The sequence below is a fragment of the Vicugna pacos genome, chromosome 3 (assembly GCF_048564905.1).
Source record: "Vicugna pacos chromosome 3, VicPac4, whole genome shotgun sequence".
In the NCBI taxonomy this organism is placed as follows: Eukaryota; Metazoa; Chordata; class Mammalia; order Artiodactyla; family Camelidae; genus Vicugna; species Vicugna pacos.
In genome coordinates, this window is record NC_132989.1 from 18,197,450 (window position 1) to 18,220,574 (window position 23,125).

Below are 23,125 nucleotides of genomic sequence, written 5' to 3' on the forward strand. Positions count from 1 at the left end.
TGGCTGAACATCAGAGAGACCGTAAAGACCCACATGCCATCTGTCACACTGGGCACAGGATCTTCTCAGTGGAAAGCCTGAATTTAGAGAAACCCTCTGAAGGTCCCTGAGAAATGGAGAATGTTTTCAAGGATTGAGCACAGAAGCATTCCAGCAGCTCTTTGCAATCATATGCCACACTAAGATAAAGTCAGGAGTCCTCCTAGGAACGTGAGCTATTGCAGAATATGTGGACAGTTCTCTTTCTCCATAACGTCTTATCCAGATAGGTGCCAGTATATTTGGCATTGCCTCTGTGTCTTCAGAAAGCCTTTGCTGTCTCTTTCTGCAAGGTGAGTTGGACTTCCTTTTGGGGGGGGCATTGCACCCTACGCCTCCCCACTTCCCCACCATAGCACTCATCACCTTGTATTGCCATAGCTGGTTTCCTTGTTTGCTTGTCCACCAGGTTTGACCTCCGCCGAAACAGGGTCTATGACTTGTCCATCTGTATACCACTCACACCTGACAAAGTGACGCCGTCCACTCATTCATTCAACAAAAATGTACTGAGTGCCCACAATAAATCAGACACAGTCTCTGCCTTGATGGGACTTACATTCTAGCAGCACCTAGTAAGAACTCAGTGAGTATTTGTTGAAGGAAGGAAGGAAGGAAGGAAGGAAGGAAGGAAAGAAGGAAGGAAGGAAGGAAGGAAGGAAGGAAGGAAGGAAGGAAGGAAGGGAGGGATATTAAATTGCACCATGCCACTTAAACCCAACTCCAACTTTGATCTTTTGCCATCTCTGCTCCTGACATAAAATTCCAACAAGCCCAACTAGTTATTTTTCCGGGACTGGGGAGTATCCAGGCATGCTAGCCACAGATAAAAATAGGATTTTTCAGGCAAAGCTACAGAAGCAATAAAAAGATCCTGGCTTCCAGGGGTTTGGGGAGAGGGAGGGGGGATGAATAGATGGAGCACAAGGGATTTGGGGGCAATGAAATTATTCCGTATGATACTATAGTGGTGGCTGCATGTCATTACACATTTGTCAAAACCCATAGAAATCTACAACATCAAGAGTAAACCCTAATGTAAACTATGGACTTTGGTTGATAATAATGTGTCCATGTTAATTCATCAATTGTACCAAATATGTCACACTGATGAGGGATGTTGAGGGTAGGGGAGTATATATGTGTGGGTGGGGAGAGCAATGTGTGAACTCTATGTATTTTCTGCTCAATTCTGCTACGAACCTGAAACTGCTCTAAAAAAGGTTTGTTAATAAAAAACAAAAAGATAAAAAAACAAAAATGTAGGATTTTTCTAAGTCATCCTTTAAAAAGGCTCCATTACTTAAAACATGCTTTGAGCTGTGTCCGTATCCCTGTTTTTCAAATGGACACCGGCCTTGGAGACTCCCACTGGGGAAGACTTTTTCTTGCTCACATGTCCTCTTCACCGAGTGTATAATCTCCACTGCAGGAAGCCATGATGAGTGACAACAAATGCCAGCTGGCAGCTCCACGAAAGGGAGCAAGGAGGTATCTTTTTCTGCCTATTCAGAACATTGAAATCCAATTTATCGCTGGCTACATGAGCCAAAGAAATCAGCTCCCAGCAGCTGTTGACCTGAGAGGCTCCAGTCTCATGTCTGTGACCGGGTGTCGCTGGCACTCCTCCGGTATGTCTGGGAATGGGTTGGCATGAAAGAGTGGCCCTCCTGTCCTCCTCCTCGAGGGCTGGCTTTGGGTGGGCCTGTTTCAAATGGCAGAAAAAGTGATAGACTCATTCCTTCAAAACCCTTTTTTGTTGTGGATGGACATTCCTTGATAATTGCTGCCCCAGGGTTCCTCCTCTTCTCATTCCTTTCACCCTCACTTAGGGGTGTGCTGGTTAACCAGCTCTCCATCAAAGAATAAAAAGGCTCTGACACATAGTATTTGCCGATTTCCATGGTGTAAAAGCTCCTACGTTGGCTACCAGCCTGGTGTTGCTGCATATGGCATTGGGAAGACACAAGACATGTGCATTACTGCCTTTCGTGGGCCAGCAGGAGCCGAATCCCACACCCCTACACAGCTCCCTGTTTAATTCACACTCATTTCACGGCTGAAAAAATTGGTCCAGACAAGCACAGTTGTCTTGCTACAGATAGGATTTTAGGCTACAGTTTGTAAAATACTTTTGCATCTGTATGTCATTGGACTCTAACCACAGTGTTGCATGGTAAGAATTAATAGGCTTGTTTGGTGGAGGAAGAAATTGAGGCACAGTTGGGAGTTTGGGATTGGCAGATACAGAGTACCATGTGTGGTGGGTAGGGTACAGCTCAGTGGCAGGGCTCATGCCTAGCATGCCCAAGATCCTGGGTTCAATCCCCAGTACCCCCACTAAAATAAATAAATAAACTTCATTACCTCCCCCTCAACCAATATATATATATATATATATATATATATATATATATATATATATATATATATATATACATATAAATACAATACATATAAAATCTTAAAAAAAACCCAAAGTACTATGTGTGGAATATATAAACAACAAGGTCCTACTGTAGAGCATGGGGAACTATATTCAATGGCTTATACCAAACTGTAATGGAAAAGAATACGTATATATACGTATAACTGAGTCACTTTCCTGTACACTAGAAACTAACACAATACTGTAAATCAACTATGCTTCAATTTTAAAAAATGGGGAAAGAATTGAGGCATAGGAAGACAGGACTTGCCTGATTCACACAGCTAGGATTTGCTCAGTCCCTACCTCTCCACTCTTTTTTTTTTTTTAATTGAAGTACAGTCAGTTACAATGCCTACCTCTCCACTCTTCACCTGGCCACTCTCAGCACCCAGCGCAGCCCGACTGCACATCTTTTTGTACTACCAATGCTGCACAAACGCTCACGTCTCAAGTTCTTCCCGAAGGTTCTTTCGGCATTCCACCCTCTTCCTCTCCTGCCCAACTGCTACTTGTCTTTCAGGTCTCAGCTTGAACAGTATGTCCCTGAGTGTCCATGTCAGGGACAGGGATCTCTTCCTTGTACTTTTATGACACTCGTTAGCACCCGATATTGTCAAATGGCGTTGAAATGACTTGTCTGTAGATCTGCCTCCTCCCCCAGATGGCAGACTTGGTGAGGACAGAAACTTATACCTAGTGCACCGTTCATCCTAGTGCCAAACACAGTATCTGGCCCAATAAGTATTTTGAGAATGAGTGACCTCATGCATGATGGTCTCCTAACCCTAAATTCACAGAATGCTTTTTTTCCCTATACTGTCTCCTATCAGGACTGCAAAGAATCCATTTCCTCATAGATTGGTTGAGATTTTCCCAGGAACCTGGGGAGGTTTTTGCTAGAATGCACAGCCAGCCAGACTGCTCCACCACGGTCGTGGCCCCTCTGGGCTTTGCAAAGTGTCACAGAAGCAAGCTGAGAAACCTGTTTGGTGTGGTCTGAAATGTGCTCATCACACACATGCCAAGACAAAGACACAGGCAAGCAGAAAGCTGCAGCCAGAAACACCTGCAGCTCTGGGAAAGGAGGAATGTTCAGGGATAGTCGGGAACCAGCATGTCCTATAATTGCACGGCTAAGCCTGATGGATTATCATTGATTCCCTCAATTTCCCTCTGAGGAGGCAGGAAAGGGTCAGGGCTGCTTGCATGTTGGGAGCTGCTGACCTTGAGACGTCAGAGCCTCACACATACCTGTGGCACCCATCACAAACGTCTCACCCTCAGCAAACACAGCTGGCTGCCACTTAAAACAGGCAGGAATATCTGCCATACCTCAATTTAAATATATAATACACACACACGCATGCACGCACGCACGCACGCATGCACAAATAAAAAACCAGGCAGGAGCAGTCTGCCACATATTAGTGACTTTTCTTATATTACCTGAGCCTGCCTAGTAACACAGACTTTGGCGACAGACTTTGGCGTGTTCATCTTCACTCTTAAACATAAATGAGGAAAAAAATAATTAAACAGTCTTAGAGGATCCGATGATGACTCTAGAAGCCTTCTGTCCAAAGAACTGTCTGTGATGATGGAAATGTGCTATTCTGTACTGTCTAATACAGTAGCCACCAACCACATATGATTACTGGGCACTTGCCATGTGGCTAATGCGACTGAGGAACTGGATTTTAGATTTTATTTTTAATTAATTTCAGTGTAAATAGCCACGTGTGCCTAGTGGCTATTATATTGGACGGCACAGCTCTAGGTCTAATGGTTGTAAGAAATGCAGAGGACTGAGGAACGTATTAAATGACACAACAGGAATGTAATAAGAAAAATTCAGGAAGTGGGAAACTATAAGACAATGACCCAATTCCACTAATAAATATATTGCAAGGAATAAAAGAAGAGGAAGTGTATGTGTGTGTGTGTGTGTGTATGTGAAACAGACTAAAAGACATTTAAGAAGCATGTCAACTAAGTGCAATGTGTGGATCTTGGTGGATCCTGATTCAAACAAAACAGTTATTAAAAAATTATTAAGACAATTGGTGAATCTTGAACACTGATTGGATACTTGATAATATCAAGAATTTAGATGTGATAATGGTATTGAAGCTATGTTAAAAAAATAGATCCTTACCTTTTAAAGGTATCTACTGAGTTATTTACAGATAAAAGACGATATATGAGCTTTATCTCAATTTAATCTAGTGCACGGAGAAAGTGAGGGGGTAGGGATGAAGTAAGATTGTTGGTAACTGGAAGCCAGGTGATGAGTACATAGCAATTCATTATTATTATTATTTTCTCTATTTTTATATCAAGAACTTTTCATAATGAAAATTTTCTTAAAAATCATCAGACGAATGCCAATGTTGGTAAGAGTATGGGCAAACAGGCACTTTCCTTCTTGAATGTTGGGAGCTTAAATTTTCACCTTGAGAAGTCAGTTTGGGTACACTGATCGAGATTTAAACTATTTGATCTTTTTTGATCCAGGAATCCTAGTTTTAGGAATTTCTCCTTCAGACATGTGCAAGAATTTATGTAAAAGATTGGTGAATGTAGGATTGTTCCTAAGAGTGAAGAACTGGAATTTGCCTAAATGTTCTTCAGTCATGAATTGGTGAAATAGATGTCGGTATGCAGTTACTGTGGAGTGTTCAGCAGCTTTGGAGAGAATGAGATAGACTGGTAGGGACTGCTATCGGAAAGACATCCATCATATATTCTTAGGCTAAAAAGAAGAGAAAAATTGCAAAAAAAATGTGTAATATGACCCAATAGAAAACTGCATACATGTATGTATATGTGTATCAGTGTATTGTAGAGAAAGCCTAGAAAAAACATACACCAGACTGGGGAGGGAAGGAGCCTACAGCTGCACTAACGTGAGTCTGAGTTGCTGTGTGATCTGTGGGTGTCCATCAGCTACAGGTGGTCATCATCTGTCCCACAAATAATGCACAGCTGACTCTCCCATCAGGCAACCTGGCTGCTCTGGTCTGAATGCTTCCCTCCTCCCCAGCATTCATATATTGAAATCTTAACCCCTAAAGATGATAGTATTAGGAAGTGGGGCCTTAGGGAGGTGCTGAGGTCATGAGGATGGAGCTTTCCTGAACAGGATTAGTATTTTTGTGAAAAAGACTCCACAGAGCTCCCTAGCACTTCTACCACACAAAGCTTGAGTGAGAAGACATCAGCTCTGAACCAGGAAGAAGGCTGTCACCAGAACAAGACCAGGCTGATGTCTTGATCTTGGACTTCCAGCCTCCAGAACTGGGTGAAATACATTCCTGTTGTTCATAAGCCACCTGGTATTTTGTTACAGCAGCTCATATAGACTGATACTGGCCCTTCCTCTCAGAAGAAAACCAGTGTAGCTTCTGTGACCGAGAAGTTTCATTCAGCACAAACTGATAATCCCTCCTTCCAAAGCAGAGAAGTATTTGAGAAGTTCATTTCTATTGTGATAACAGCTACCGGTTAGTGAGCATCACCTGTGCCCAGCACGGCGCTAAGAAGTCAACACACACATCTCTTACCCACAGGCTATGGAGTCAAACTCACATTCTCCTACTTGCTAGCTAAGTGACCTTGGATTAGTTACTTCAGCTGCCTCCTCATATATAAAGTGGGAGGAATAACAGTACCCATCTTATGGTTATGAGAACTCAGGGAGGTAATGCATCTTAAGTGCCTGGCACACAGAAGTGCTTTCATTATGTTTTCACTTCAACATTCCAACAACCCTATAAGGTAAATACTAAAGTCATCCATTTGACAGACGAGAAAACTGAGTCTTAGAGACAGTGGTGTGCTGGCACCAGCTTGCATGGGTTTATGGGGACTAACTATTAAATTTGCATGAATCTTTTTTGAGTTGGTTGACCATCTTGGTAGTTTGAAATTAGCTGAGATGGCAGTGTTTACACCATGGAAATCAGCAAACACTACACTTTCCAATTAAACATTTACCAGCAAGCTACTGCTTAAGTAGTAACATGTCTAAGCCCCATGGCTGGTGAGTGGCAGAGCCTGGATTTGAACCCTGTTCTGCTCAGCTCTGAAGATCTTAATGTTTAAGAGTAATGGAAATAAAAACAAAAATAAACAAGTGGGACCTAATTAAACTTAAAAGCTTTTGCACAGCAAAGGAAATCATAAAATGAAAAGAAAACCTATAGAATGGAAGAAAATATTTGCAAATGATGCAACTGACAAGGGATTAATTTCCAAAATATACAAGCAGTGCACACAGCTCAATATCAAAAAAACCAAACAACCCAATCAAAAAATAGGCAGAAGACCTAAATAGACATTTCTCCAGAAAAGACATTGAGATGGCCAACAGGTACATGAAAAGATGCTCAACATCACTAATTACTCGAGAAATGTAAATCAAAACTACAATGAGATATCACCTCACACTGGTCAGAATGACTATCCTCAAAAAATCTACAAGTAATATATGATGGAGAGGGTGTGGAGAAAACGGAAACCTCCACTGTTGGTGGGAATGTAATTTGGTGCAGCCACTATGGAGAACAGTATGGAGGTTCCTTAAAATCCCAAAAGAGTTACCAAGAAACCCAGCAATCCCACTTCTGGGCATATATCTGGAGAAAACTCTAATTCAGAAAGATACATGCACCCCAATGTTCACAGCAGCACTTTCTACAATAGCCAAGACATGGAAGAAACCTAAGTGTTCATTGACAGATGACTGGATAAAGAAAATGTGATATATATATATACATATATATGCACACACACACAATGGAATACTACTCAGCCATAAAAAGGAATGAAATGTCATTGGCAGCAACATGAATGGACCTAGAGAGTATCATACTAAGTGAATTAAGTCAGACAGAAAAAGACAAATATATGATATCACTTGTATGAGGCATCTAAAAAAATGACACAAACAAACTTATTTACAAAACAGAAAGAGATTCCCATACACGGAAAACAAACTTACAGTTACCAGGGGGGATGGAGGAGGGAGGGATAAATTGGGAGTTTGGGTTTGGCAGATACAAAGTACTGTGTACAGAATAGATAAACAACAAGGTCCTACTGTATAGCACAGGGAACTATCTTCAATGGCTTTTTGTAACTGTAATGAGAAAGAATATATACTTATAAACTGAACCACTATGCTCTGTACCAGAAACTAATACAACATTGAAAATCAACCGTACTTCAATAAAAATGAGGCAAAAAGATCTTAGTGTTTTGATATGCCTTGTTTGAATAAATCTGTTTACAAGTTAGAACCCTCATCTCCTCAGCAAAGCGAGTAGGGTAATGCTCTTCAATACCATGGCCCTAGAGATGTGGCTCTCAAAATTTAGGACGCAGCAGATTCACCTAAAGGGATTGTTGATCCACAGATTGCTGGGCCCTGCTCTCAGGATTTCTTACGCATTTTTGGGGTGGAGTTCAATAAGGTGCGTTTCTAACCAATTCCCAGGTGACACTGATGCTGCTTGGTTGGGGATCACACTTGGGGAACTTTTCTTCTAGTGCAAACTCTGCAGCTTTGTGCTGTACATCTTGCTGTAATCTTACTGGCTTTCCAACTCTTCTCTGACTTAAAGCTGGGAGGATTTAGATAGCAGTTCTAGGTCTTGAGCTTTCTCCAGGAGACCTTTTAGGGGAGGTATTTGTGCTCCTAGCAGTCTGAGCACAGAAAAACAGGAACCAAATCTTGGTGCCTCTCTCTCCAGTTGGCCCCCATTTAACTCTGGCCAGTATCCCAGGAGCCTGAGCTGCTCCCCACACACAGTGTGAGGCAAATGGAAAAAAAGAAACATTTCAAAGTCTATCTTTAAAGCCTGGCAGAAAGCTGCCCTATAATTACACTAAGTGAACTAGTTACAACTTCTCTCGGATTGATGTAGGATTATTAAGAGATTGCTCACATGGCCTGGTGGAATTCAACTAATGAATTTAGAGATTTTTGTTGCTGTTGTTGTTAAAACACCCTTCCCTTCTAACCACTTCCTGCCTCTTAAATATTACAGAAAACAAAACCAGGAAGGAAAATGAAGTAAACCCTGAATTAATGTTCCTGATCAAAACCTGATTGCTGCTTCGGAAAAGCACAAGTTCCCAGCTTAATGTTCTAACTTAAGTGTCTCCTATTTTTGTAAGTGCGGGAGAAAACGAGGGCATGGAGGTACATATGAAAGCTCACCTGTGATGTAACCATAATGCAAAGTATGGACTTTGGATGATGAAGGTGTGTCAGTGTAGATTCAACACTTGTAACAAATGTACCACTCTGTTGAGGGACGTTAATAGTGGGAAAGTTGACACATGTGTGGAGGTAGAGGATATATGGGAAATTTCTGTACCTTCTCTCAATTTTGCTTTATTCTTTTATTTTTAAAAATGAACTTTATTCTTAAAAATGTAGTCTTTTTAAAAAAATCATATTTCACTATTACTTTGGGCCCACTACCAAAATAAATAAGAAAAAAAAACACAACTCACCTGTGGATATCACTTCAAAGGAATCGAGAGAAGCTAGAATGGGGATTTGGCGCTCCCAAGTTCGCACAGATTTAACTCATTCTCCCTGCAACAGTAGTCTATGAGCACACCAGCCAGTGGTGTATAGAAGGAAATAGACCAGGCCCATGGACCCTGGTGGGCCACTTTTATAATCCTAGTTTTGGAAGAGAGGACAGACACTCTTGCCTTAAAATGTACTTATTTTATACCTTTTGGCTTATACCATTTGGACTTGCTTTGATTGAGAAAATCAGGGAATATGATTGCAAGAATATGGATTCTGGCAGGCGTTTGGAATCCAAGTTTCTTGAGAGTAGGAACTAACTTTTTTTTTTTAATTGAGTATAGTCAGTTACAACCTGTCAGTTTCTGGTGTACAGCACAATATCCCAGTCATGTATGTGTGTGTGTGTATATATATATATGTATTCATTTTCATATTCTTTTTCATTAAAGGTTATTATAAGATATTGAATATAGTTCCCTGTGCTATAGAGAATAAAAAATAAATCTATTTTTATATATAGTGGTTAAAATTTGCAAATCTCAAACTCCCAAATTTATCCCTTCCCAGTCCCTTTCCTCCGGTAACCATGAGATTGTTTACTATGTCTGCAAGTCTGTTTCTGTTTTGTAGATGAGCTCATTAGTGTCCTCTTCCTTTTTTTTCTTTTCTTTTCTTTTCTTTTCTTTTCTTTTCTTTTCTTTTCTTTTCTTTTCTCTTTTCTTTTCTTTTCTTTTCTTTCTTTCTTTCTTTCTTTCTTTCTTTTTTCTTCCTTCCTTCCTTCCTTCTTTCTTTCCTTTCTTTCTTCCACATATGCATGATATCATACGGTATTTTTCTTTCTCTTTCTGGCTTGCTTTACTTAGAATGACAATCTCTAGGTCCATCCATGTTGCTGCAAATAGCATTATGTTATTCTTTTTTTATCTCTGAGCAGAACTAACTCTTATTAAGATTTGTAGCCCCATATTTCTGAGCACATAATTAGGGATCAATGAACTCCACAAATGTCTAAGAATGACAGAATGTTACTGTGAAAAGAACAAGGGCTTTAGAGTTAGTGATTTGCATTCAAAGCCCAACAATATCTCCTACTCTCTTTGTGACCTTAAGCAAGACATTTAGCCTCTTTGTCACTCAGCTTCCTCATTCTGTAAAGGGGGGGGTCAATCAGTGCACAAGATTCACTGAGTGCCTGTGTGTGCTGACAGTTCTAGACCCCGGGGCTGCGTCAGTGATCAAAGCACTCAGTTCTGTTTTCAACGTGTCTGTAACTTTAGAGCCCCTATCTCAGTCTGCCTCTCAGGAAGGCCATATATGAGATAAGGGTCAGAGAACCTGGGTTCAAATCCTGCCTCGACCATTAACTAGCTGTGAATCTCAGCAGGCGAATGCTAATGGGACCAGCCATATGGGGATGCTGTCAAGATCACATGCATGACTTTGTGTGTAGTTGGGCAGATGAGTTACACAAAGGGACACTCCTACCAAGCAGCTGATGTGGCCCTGTTTCAGGGCTTGGTGAGCAGAGGTTGGATTCAACCCCCCAGGTACCTCCTTCGCTGGATACTGTGTACAGATACATGCAAAAGCCCCTAGAACAGGGCCTGGCTATCCTTAGTCAATAAATGTTATCTTTTATTCTTGCAGGGGTGTGATGAGAATTTAATGCAAGCAAGGCATCTATAGTATTTAGTTGGTGTTCAGTCTCTTAGTCCCTTTCTCTGAGTCTGTGGAGGAAGAATAAACATATATGTCAGAACAAAGTATAGGTGATGGGCACCCACTAGCCACCTGGCCTTTTCTTTTGCTATGGTATGTGCAGGAGGTCGCCTGACCTAAGACAAAGAGCTCTGGGCTAGTGATTGGAGACATGGGTTCTGCCTCAAGGAGCATAACTTCTTATCTACCTGTTCTAGCCCAGGTGCTAGACTCCAAGATGTAACTTCCTGCTTGTTGAAAAGATATGAGAAGCTTTATTTCCTCCTTTGGTAAGGATAATTAACATGTACATATAAAAGGATGAGATTTCTTTTTGATTTGCCATTTAATCTTGCCATTACCAGTGGTAGGCATGGTTTAATGTTTCTCCAATAATAAAACTTTTTTTCTTTCTTGTGTAATAAAAGAAGACTTGGGTTCTCGCCCCCACTCACCCATTGCTTGCCTCTATCTGTCCAGGCAACCTTCACCAAGCCTCAGTTTTCTCATCTGTAAATGAAATGAGGGTGTGGGTTGACCTCAGTCATGTTCTGGTATTATGGCATGAATGCACCTCACTGTAACAAGTTCATGCTTTGCCTAGTGTGTGCACAGACAAAGCGGTATGAGCCAGACTGTGGAAAGAGGTGAGTGGGTGAGTGAGTCTCAGAGCGACTTTCTGTTCCAACATGCTCTATTACAAAGCATGGATTGAGATGGCAGGACTTACCCAGGATCACACAATGGGTTGGCTCCAGATGGTTTCAAATGACCTTAACTTAGAAAACCATCAGGAGAACTGGCTAGAGAGCCTAGCTGTCAACGAGATGGCTTAGGCATGTGAGATTCTCTTTCATGTTTTAGGCGTGCTTGACTAACTGGGTTGCAGTGGCTAAATCACTTCTGGTCCATTTGATCTAAGGCTCTATCCCACTCAGATATGTTATCAGTCAGTGACTAATATCTTTCCCTTCTCTTTGCCTTTTCCAGTTGGAACAAGACTAGTCAACGTAACAGACAGGCGTGAACGAGGCATCCTTTCTCTCAATTTGGGGAGGGAAACTACAGCCAGATGGTTTCTAAGCAGTTAGTGATTTTATTTAGTCTTTAAGCAAGTGTGTTTCAATTGAAAATCCCTTTTTGTTTTCCCTTCTGAACTCCATTAGTCTGTAAAATAGCAGATGAAAGTCATTACTTATCACTGAGTGTTTGCTGTGGATCAGGAAGGGGCTAAAATACATTTAAATGTAATATTTCATTCAATCTTTACAAAGAGCCTATGAGGCAGGTATTACTGTTATTTTATAGGCAAAGAGATTTGAAGCTCAGAGAGGAGGAGTAACCTGCCTTAGGTCACACAGCTGATAAGTAAGTGGTGCAGTATGAGGATAAAGCCCAGCCTCTTTCCTCGGCAGCATGCTACACTTATTAATGATCCCTCTCCATGCAGTGTTATGGGAGTGGCTTCTCTGTTATAGTTGCTTAATATTCTAGGTCAATTAATTCCATAAATTTACTAAAAATCCATCACACATAAAGGAAGGATCTTTACTGGTGTGCATGTGACCTGCCACTGCCTTACTCAAGCTGCCTGGTTAAGTATTTGTATCTGCAATTCACTGCAATGTCAGACTTTTCAAAAACGTCAACACCGTTCATTCCTTACTGAGTGCCTACTGCAAGTTACATTTACCAGTCAGTTAGTACTATGTCCTAATTAATGCAGTGTCTCATCTAAGCCTCACAACAGTCCGTAGGGTAAGTCCTATTGGCCCAACCTTCAGATAAAGGACGTGAGGCACAGAGCAGGGGTTCATCTACAGCCCCGCAGCTTGTAAATGGCAGAGCCAGGTGTGAGGACACAACGTCTTCTGCTTCCTTGGACTCTCTGCTGAGGATCCAGTGTCCCTGCGTAAAGCCTGAACTCAATTCAAGTTTATTGCTCGGTTAGAGTCCAGCAGGGTTGACTGTGAACCATCGGATTAATGGTTTTATTCATCTCTCCCTCTGGGCAGGTGGGGACCAGTGGGGGCTTTGTCAAGCCAAACAGTGCAGGCAGCAGGGGTGGGGGCTGGGACTAGCTGACCTGCCTACCCGGAATTGGTGCAAGGGTGTTGGGGGTTGGGGGTGTCCTCACACCCAGCTTGCTGTGAGTCACCTTGTGACTGCAAGAGGCGGCTTTCTGTGCTGCCTGCAGCTGCCCCTTTCAGACAGCAAGACGGGAGTCAGGGGTGTGCCACGTTCAGCCATCCTTCTTAGAACAAGTGTTGGAAAATACTAGTTCCAAGGACCGATGTTGAGCAAGGTTTTCAGAGCCATCGCGTTAAAGTGGCTATTGGGAAACTGAGCTCCAGTGTCACTTGGGAAGGACGGAGTGTTCAGGAATAGAATGAGGACATTGCAAATGAGCCGTGAAAAACAAGCCCAGGCTCCAGCCCAGCTGCCTGGGCCCAGATGTGCTCCCTGCAAAAAAAACTGGCAGAACATGGGTGTGGGACGCTGCCTGGAGGAGCTGGCGTCTTCCAAGGTCCTGGGCGCAGCTTGGCTGTAGTGCTTCGCTCTAGGTCCTGAAAACCCAGGTGGGCCAGAAAAGGTTCAGAAGCATGAGCAAAGCTGAGGGTCCCACCGCCTTCAGTTCAAGATCATGTTTTTCTAATGGGCTGCTTCCTGCTGACACCAATCCAATACATTGTAGACCTAGGGTTTCCTAATTGATTGCAAGTCTTTTAGGAACAAATTTGTATTTGTTTGGAAACTGTTCTCTCTTATTTCTCCATTCTCTCTTAACTTCTCCTTTCCTCTCCTCTCCTCCGCTCTCTTAAAATACAACTGCAGTACTTTTTATGACATAATAAAAGCAGTATCTCTTTCTTCCAAAACGGAGCAATAGAGATTTCAGCTACTCATCTCTCTTAAAAGGATGAATCTATTTTGGGACAAGTCGACAACTATCACATGCATGATGAAAAGTCTGAAGAAGTGAAAGAGGCTCAAAACACTTACAATGGAGAGAAGTGCAACTCCCTTCAGATCCACTGTCTTATTGGGTGGTTTGGAAGATAATGTTGCAAATGCCCAGTTCCTAAATGATCATATCACTTTTTTTTGCTCAGACTCTTCAGCAGTCTTGCCAGTGCCCCAAAGATAGAGTTTTGATTCCTTAATATGTCAACTTCTCCACCTTCATTGTTCCTCTCTCTTCTTCTGATGTTCCTAGTTCTCTCTTGTCCCAGGACCTTTCCCCATGCTGTTCCTCTGCTCAGGACCCTCTTTATCATATCCTTTAACCACCTAGCTCTTACCCACCTTTCAAGTCCCAGTTGAGATGCCATTTACTGCAGAAAGCCGTTTCTGGCTCCCAAGGACAGATCGGGTATCTCTCCAGGAGACCCTTTGCTTCCCCAACCACAGCTTTTTATTACACTGCATGCCCACATGCCTGTCTTACTGCAGTAAACCATGAGTTCCTTAAAGGCGAGGTTTCCATCTTGGTTCCTCTTGTGTCCCTCATGCCTAGCTCTGTGCTTTCCACTGTGAATAAAGTGGCAAACAAGACAAAGTCCCACCCCCACCATGGCGCTCCAGCTGAGATCAGGGTAGTGTACATTGCCAGCCCGAGCTCCACTCGGACCCCAGTTACCTGCAAAATCCCTCAACCAGCCAGGCCAAGTGACTTGCCATGGTGCCAGACCATTAGAGAGAAAGATCATCTGTGTAAACTCTGGATCTCCTGGAAGGGTGCAAAGGACGTAGGAGCAGTGGCAGAGCAGATGCCTGCCTCTAGGGTGATGTGGCCCAGCAGATACTTGTGCTTGCTGTGACACTCACACGTTGAGGCAGTGCTCAGGTTGGGAGGAGCCTTCATGTCCAGTCCACTGTCCCTTCTATGGCTTTGGGCAGTCACTGAGGATTACCGTGTGAATGGTACCCTGCGGCCTGAACTATATGGAGCAGGTGAAGCATTCTGGGTGGGTAGGACTGGTGGTTAGTGTTGGAGACCCACATCCCTCTAATGCCTTCACTTCTGCAGTCACTCCCTCAGAAGGCAACAAACCAATTTCTCCTGAAAAGTAGAAACGGATCCTTTGCTTTTCCAATGGGATGCTGCAGTATTTCCTGTTCTCTCTACCTACCAGAGTTAAGAGCATGACCCCTCCCTTCCTTCTTTCCTTTCTCCCCTCCTTCCCCTTTTGGTATGTTAGTTTTATTTATTTATTTTCCAGATGAATTAATGCAAGCTAAGTTAAATAACATACTCAAGGTCATTAGATGAGTGGTGTAGTAAGGTTTCAAACAAAGTCTCTCTGGCTCTAAATCCCAAGAAGTATATTCTTTGATGAGAGAAAGTAGGTTCATATCTCTGCTGCCGCACTTCCAGCTGGGTAACCCTGGCTCAGTCTCCTCTATAAACTGAAGATGATAACAGTACAGCCTCATACAGTTGTTGTGGGACTAACTGAGTTAGCTGATATACAGTGCTCAGAACTTGTTAAATTCTCAGAACTGTTAGCCATTATTATTATTTTTACTCCTTGGCTATTTCAAGCCTCACGTGTCATCTTGTGTCTTTACTCTGGGGATTGATCGTAGTCTGGCCATTCCAGATTGATAGCCTTGTTTATCCAACACTGCTGGGGTCAGCTAAGACCATGTCATTTCCTTCTTCAGCACCCATCATAACACCCAGCACATGGCTGGCCACAGTAGACATCCTGATCATTCATTCAAGCCTGGATGCTTGCCTCCCCTATCCTAGAAAACAGCACAGTATTGAGAAATAAACACAGCCTTCAGAGCCTTTTGCCAGCTAGGAGATTTTGGAAAAATAACCTTCCTGTTCTAATCTCCACTTTCCATATCAGTCAAGTGGAAATAATAATCCCTACCTTGTACAGTGACTGTGAAGGTGAAGTGACACACATAGGGGCCTCCCTCATCCAGCTCCTGTGACCAGAACAGTCAGCTCTGATGCTGGGATCCAGAGGGAAGGAGAGAGGCAGACTGCTGTTTATTGTCTTGTTGCTTCATTTACTTACAAACCAATAAAGCCTGCTTGTCAGCTTTTGACTGCTAGGAAAAGTTTCCAAGCCCAAGGGCTCAGTTTGTAGAGGGAACAAACATGGCTTCTTGCAGAGTTCTCAAGTCCAGACACAGCCATGCAAGTAACATTCATAGGTTGTTTTCAGCTGGATTTGTAAGTTCTTGCAAGAGGAAGCAGGGCCTTGGTCTAAGGAGCACCAGCCCAATGCAAAGAAAACCTCAAAACTAGAGACTATTTGGGTTTGGAAGTTCTTGGAACTAGGTTCCCATTAATATTCCGTATGACTCAACAATGATTCAAAGTGTCATAAAGAGATTGATTCCCCCACACCCTTCTTTGCAAATGCTTTGAGAATAATGTGAAGATCAAATTGCATTTCTAACCATGTCAGTGAAAATTACCTGTTCATTAATTATTAGAACATTTGATATCCACTAAGTCTATAAAGTTCACTTTCCTCTTTACAAAAATTCTCAAAGCTTCAAATTCCCAGGGGGTTGGGGAAACTGAAAGAATATTGTCCTTATACTGACCATCATTTTGTTTACTAGGGTAAGATGGGGCCCAGTCAACCCCCTAGTAGGAAGGAAAGCAGCTATAGAATAGTGGTCAAGAGTACTGATGTGGCCGCCTGATTAAAAATGGGCAGAGTTGCTGAATAGACATTTTTTCCAAAGAAGACATACAGATGGCCACCAGGCGTGTGAAAAGATGCTCAGCATCACTAGTCATCTGAGAAATGCAAAGTAAAAGCACAATGAGATATCAACTCAAACTTGTCAGAATAGTTATTATCAAAAAGTCAACAAATTACAAGTGTTGGCGAGGAAGCAGAGAATAGGGATCCCTCTTGCACTATTGGTGGGAATGTAAATTGGTGCAGCCACTGTGGAAGACAGTATGGAGATTCCTCAAAAAATTAAGAACGGAACTACCAGATAATCCAGCTATTTACTTCTGGGTATTTATCCAAAGAATACAAAATCAGTAATCTGAAAAGATACCTGCACCCCCATGTTCATCATGGAATTATTTACGATAGTCAACATATGGAAACAACCTAAGTGCCCATCAATAGGTGATGAATGTAAAGATGTGGTAGGTATATAATATATACTGTATCTCATGTTTCTCTTGTGCTCCCCCCAGCATTTGGTACCGTGCTGGATATGGAATGTGTATTTTAATTCTTGTGAACTAGAAACCCTTTCCAGAAGGTTTTCAACACAAGAGTTTTTCTTCAAATCATTCTGAAAACTGGTCTGAAAATTATGAAGACAATAGCTAACATGTATCGAGCAAGTACAATGTTCAAGCATTGTTATAAACCACTACGTAAGTTGTCTTCCTTTTTTCTCACAACTCCAAGATTTAGGTGTTATTGATTCCACTCTAAAATCGAGTCTCCAAAAATAGGTCTTGTTTATGTCACTTCTCTGTCTCCACTGCTACCGTCATCTCTCTTTGCCATACTCTCCTCACTGTCTCCCCCACTTCCTCTTTGCCCTCACCCAGTCCTTCTCACCAGTGCAGCCAGATGAGCCTTAGAAAATGTAAATTAGATCATATCCTTCCCATCTAAAATTTCTCAGTGGCTTCCCATTGTCCTTAAAATCTGACTGGGCCCCTGCTTCCCTCTCCTTCCCCTGTGACTCCTCTCCCCTCCTTTACACCTGAGCACACATCCTCTGATAATCACTCTCCCCTCTGCAGGACCTTTGCACAAGCTACTCCCTTGCTCAGATACTCCTGCCCAACTCTTAAGTTAGGTCATCCCAACTTACCTTCCCTCAGGAAGTACCTTTTTCTCATCCCTGATCCTCATTTTTTTTTAAATTGAGGTATAGTCAGTTTATAACATTGTATCAATTTCTGATATACAGCACAATTCTTCAGTCATACATGAATATACGTACATTTATTTTTATATTCTTTTTCACCATGAGCTACTACAAGATATTGAACGTATTTCCCTGTGCTATACAGTATAAACTTGTTTATCTATTTTATATATGCCAGACAGTATCTGCAAATCTCGAACTCCCAGTTTATCCCTTCCCACCTCCCTCCCCTCTAGCAACAACAAGTCTGTATTCTATGTCTGTGAGTCTGTTTCTGTTTTATACATAAGTTCATTTGTCTTTTTTTTTTTAGATGCCACATATGAGTGATATCATATGGTAATGATCCTGATTTTTAGTATGTCTCCCTCATCAACTATTGTCTAAAATATCCCTCCTCAAAAACTCTAATTCTAAAAGATATATGCACCCAAATATTCACAGCAGCACTATATACAATAGCCAAGATATGGAAGCAACCTAAATTTTCATCAACAGATGACTGGATAAAGAAGATGTGGTATATTTATACAATGGAATACTACTCAGCCATAAAAATAATAAAATAATGCCATTTGCAGCAACATGCATGGACCTAGAGATTATCACACTAAGTGAAGTAAGTCAGAGAAAGACAAATACCATATGATATCAGTTATATGTGGAATCTGAAAAAAAGACACAAATGAACTTATTTACAAAACAGAAATAGACTCAGACATAGAAAACAAACTTATCATTACCAAAGGGGAGAGGGGATTGGGAAGGGATAAATTAGTAGCTTGGGATTAGCAGACACAAATTACTAAATACAGAATAAACAACAGGGACCTACTGTATAGTCTAGGGAACTATAGTCAATATCCTATAATTAAACCATAATGGAAAAGAAGATGAAAAAGAATATATATATATATATATATATCACTCTACTGTACACCATAAACTAACACAATATTGTAAATTAACTATACTTCAGTTATCAATCACACCTTAATATTTTATATTTATTTGTGTGTTTTACTACTTAACATCTCTCTGATGAGACCGCACACTGTGTAAGACAGGAAACTGCATCTACATTTTTCTCCACTGCATTCCCTCCATGGCCTTGCAGTACATCTGGCATATGGAGGCTGATAAGTAAATATTTGTTGAGGGGGAGAGTGTAGCTCAGTGGTAGAGTGCAGTGTTTAGCATGCACAAGGTCCTGGGTTCAATCCCCAGTACCTCCATTAAATAAATAAATTAGCCTAATTACCTCCCCCACAGAAATAAAATAAAATGGTGTAATCACGTTTCCAATAAACAGATAAATAAATATTTGTTGAAAGTGTGAACGACACTTAGAGAAGTTAATGTAAACATTGAGTATCTCCTCTCTTTTCAACTTTGAAAACGCCACCATGCCCAGTCTATTGCTCTCTGTGCAAAAGGTAATGTTTGTTGAAATGAAGACAATTGAATTTCAACTTGCTTTCTCTTCTCATAGTTTAACAGAAGACTGCCATCATCCTAGTCCAAGATGGTGATGGCTCTAGATAGCCAAATGATTGCTCAGAATGGTTTTACCATGATTTGTAACACAGTGAGTCAATTGACCATTGCCTGTCGGGCTAATATAGCCACAGATAAACGCATGGACTCACATCACTCTTTACTTGCTGGTTACCTACAGAACCAGACAAAGCCTGAGAATAAACACCACTGACAGCTGATGGCAGGGCCATTTCTGGAGAAAAACTGAAAAACTGCAATTGGCTGAAACAGGGTTCTTTTAGTTTTTGCTTTTTGAGCAGCCTTGTTAGAAATCACAGAAGCCTCAAAAATGAGATTGCCACTTTTTAAATTATTCTCAGTACATACAAGGCAATATCTTTCTACTGGAGCATATTTTGTGAGTACCATGTGGAGCCTTAAAGCAGATCACTTAAGGATCCAGGGTCTAAATGGAAGCAGAGCAGGTGTTTACAACTTGCTTACCTCTCGTTCTTATTGTCAATAGAACTTAACTAGAACTGCAGGTTTTGGACTTTGTAATGACATGGAGACGCAGCAGTAGAAAACCCACAACAATTAAGGGAAACTCCAAGGAATCAAAGAGCTGGGGATGAGGGAGAGGGTTGCCGAAGGTCACCTGACATCATTTAATCCAGCTCTTTGTGTTCAGGGGACTTGAAAAGTAGTTACAAGTGATGGTAGGAGGAGTTTTGGTACTTAATCAGCCTGACAGGAGAGTAATTTTTCATTATATTGAAATGAATTCTCTCATGCAATAGTTTAATGTATTGTGTTTCGTTTGTTTTCTTTTTCTTTTTTGGGTTCCATTTGTTTTCAGTGTGGTTGTGATCCCTTCCAGTATAAAGTTTTTGCTTGCTTACTCAGCTGATCTTAATCCCTTCATTCTTTGGAACTCTTTTTTATTGGACAAGGGGAAGGTTTACACCAGCCTAGAACTAACTCTGTAAATCATTCATTTATCCGTCCACCCATGCATCCAGTATTTATTTTGTGCAACCTATAATGAAAAGGAATAATTGAACAACATAGTCATTGTCTTCAAGGAACTGAGTCCCAGAGAAGAAACAGACAAGAAATACACATCAGTAAAGGAGATAAGTGTGATGATGGGGGAAATATGGCGTCTAAAGGGGTCCTGACCTTGTCTCTTCCTCCTTCTCTAGCCCTCTTAACCTTTTGAAGTATTTTCTGAGTTTTAATCTGGTGGTGGTGGTAAGGGGGTCCATAATGCAAAACTATCCATATATCACAAATGAAGGCAGAGCAAGGTAAGTGCCAGGTGAGGTTTGCCACAGGAACTGAAAAGGGAGACAGAATCTCTGACAGGGACAAACTGAGAAGATTTTCTAAAGAAGTGGCATTTGAACAGGACTTTTAAAAGTGTGGGCAAGATTTTGACAGACTGAACTGTGTGATGGCAAAAAGGTTGGATAGAAAGTCAGACAGTTCAGGGAAATAAGAAGGCTTTGGGAGGCACTTTGAATTTTGGTTCCCTTTTGCTTTTAACTTCCATACGTAAGCACGGCAGTTAATCCTAAATAATCCTAAATATGTGCCAGGATTTAAATGTATTCTTACCAAGACATTTGTCTGCACAGGCTCTTTTCCTTCTGTGAACCACCTCTCCTTTATCCCCTAGTAATTCTGCCCAGTCCCTGTGGTGCAGGTGGGCTGACCCTGCCCTTCTGTCTGGCTGCAGGGGTGGCCACATGACCTAGTTCTGCCCAATCAGAGTATTCCTTAGATCCCATCCACAGCAATTGCTTAGAGATTTGCTTAGGACCCAAGGTAAGCTAATTAGCATCTCGCAGAGCTGTCATGGGGTATGCCCTCAATTTCTCTAAGATTAAGAGTCTTAAGAATGCTGTAGAGTTTGGCTGCCAGTATCTTTCTCTTGGAAAGAACGTTTCTAAGAATGAAGGAAGCAGCAGCAGGCAGAGCTGAGAGACGAGAGATACAGAATTCAGATGACTGTGAGCTCACAGATCCTGCCATGCCTAAGATCCACTCTTCAAATCTCCGTGAAACTGCCAATCCCCTAGTCACCTCCCCTTCTTTATTTTCCCTTAAGTTAGTTTGGCAAGGGATTTTGAAAATTACAACTGAAAACATCCTCACATATAGAGCTGATTAACTGTGTTGACACAAGGGAAATTTTCTTAGATAAGTTGGTCTAAACAGTAGTGATAAAAATTGACATTTTAGGTTGGCACCTGGCTTAGCCAGCTTTTCTTTCTCGATGAATTTTTGAAAGTCTCCAACAGCAACTTGACTGAAAATGGTAAAGCCACTGTGGTTATAGTACGTGGCCAACTAGATGCTCAGACTGGTTTTTTTTAGATCAAAGCTACAAAATTCTTTTAACCACGAATTACCTCACCGTGATTGTTTTGTGTATTTTAGGTATTCGAGTCCTTTCATTCCACAGAATCCTGAAATAGTTCTCTATCTGCACCTAGGATTCTGTGAGTGTTACTTCATCCACCTCTGAGAGGTTCTCTCTCTCTGCAGCTCCCTCTTTCCCCACAGGCAGAAAGAGGCATACAGTGTGCAGAAGAGTCAATGTGCTTTCCTGAGAAATGAGAAAATTCTAATGACTCAACATGTCCTCATTTCTACTACCAAATTAGGGAAGGACTGTCACAAGTAACAACGAAAAATGACCCGCTCAGGATTTTTCCCTACAACAAACTGTTTTGAGTTGACATGAGGCAACAAAATGAGGATAGATGCAGGAATGCAGTGACTCCTAAAACATCCTACTGTCTTCAAAAATGATACCAGTTTGCCCTCTTCATTTTGTCTTCACAGGCAGCTTTGCAAGAGTCAAGGCTGGGTGGTGCTCACTGTAGGAGTATGTGTTAGCAAAGCTAATTTCAGCATCTGTATAAAAATTTCCATCAGCTGCTTGCTGGTATCAAATATCACACTACCTGTGAAAGCTTCTTTGAGGGGTTGCATTTTAACTTCCTGCTTTGTTTTCGATGAAACTGAGAATTCTATTTGCCATCTGCCCTGCCTATTGGGTTCTTTTTTTTTTTAAACATTTTTTATTGATTTATAATCATTTTACAATGTTGTGTCAAATTCCACTGTTCAGCACAATTTTTCAGTCATTCATGGACATATACACACTCATTGTCACATTTTTTTCTCTGTGATTTATCATAACATTTTGTGTATATTTCCCTGTGCTATATAGTGTAATCTTGTTTATCTATTCTACAATTTTGAAATCCCAGTCTATCCCTTCCCACCCTCTACCCCCCTGGTAACCACAAGTCTGTATTCTCTGTCCATGAGTCTATTTCTGTCCTGTATTTATGCTTTGTTTTTGTTTGTTTGTTTGTTTTTGTTTTTTAGATTCCACATATGAGTGATCTCATATGGTATTTTTCTTTCTCTTTCTGGCTTACTTCACTTAGAATGACATTCTCCAGGAGCATCCATGTTGCTGCAAATGGCATTATGTTGTCGGTTTTTATGGCTGAGTAGTATTCCATTGTATAAATATACCACCTCTTCTTTATCCAGTCACCTGTTGATGGACATTTAGGCTGTTTCCATGTTTTGGCTATTGTAAATAGTGCTGCTATGAACATTGGGGTGCAGGTGTCATCCTGAAGTAGATTTCCTTCTGGATACAAGCCCAGGATTGGGATTCCTGGGTCATATGGTAAGTCTATTCCTAGTCTTTTGAGGAATCTCCACACTGTTTTCCATAGTGGCTGCACCAAACTGCATTCCCACCAGCAGTGTAGGAGGGTTCCCTTTCTCCACAGCCTCTCCAGCATTTGTCATTTTTGGATTTTTGAATGACGGCCATTCTGACTGGTGTGAGGTGATACCTCATTGTAGTTTTGATTTGCATTTCTCTGATAATTAGTGATATTGAACATTTTTTCATGTGATTTTTGATCATTTGTATGTCTTCCTTGGAGAGTTGCTTGTTTAGGTCTTCTGCCCATTTTTGGATTGGGTTGTTTATTTTTTTCTTATTGAGT

At 41.4% G+C, this 23,125-nt stretch overlaps 1 protein-coding gene across 5 annotated transcripts in view; it reads right to left on the reverse strand.

Moving 5' to 3' along the window:
• SH3RF2 (SH3 domain containing ring finger 2) overlaps nucleotides 1-23,125 on the reverse strand; it is a 123,399-nt gene that overhangs the window by 76,926 nt on the left and 23,348 nt on the right. The gene's annotated exons all lie outside the window — the stretch shown is intronic.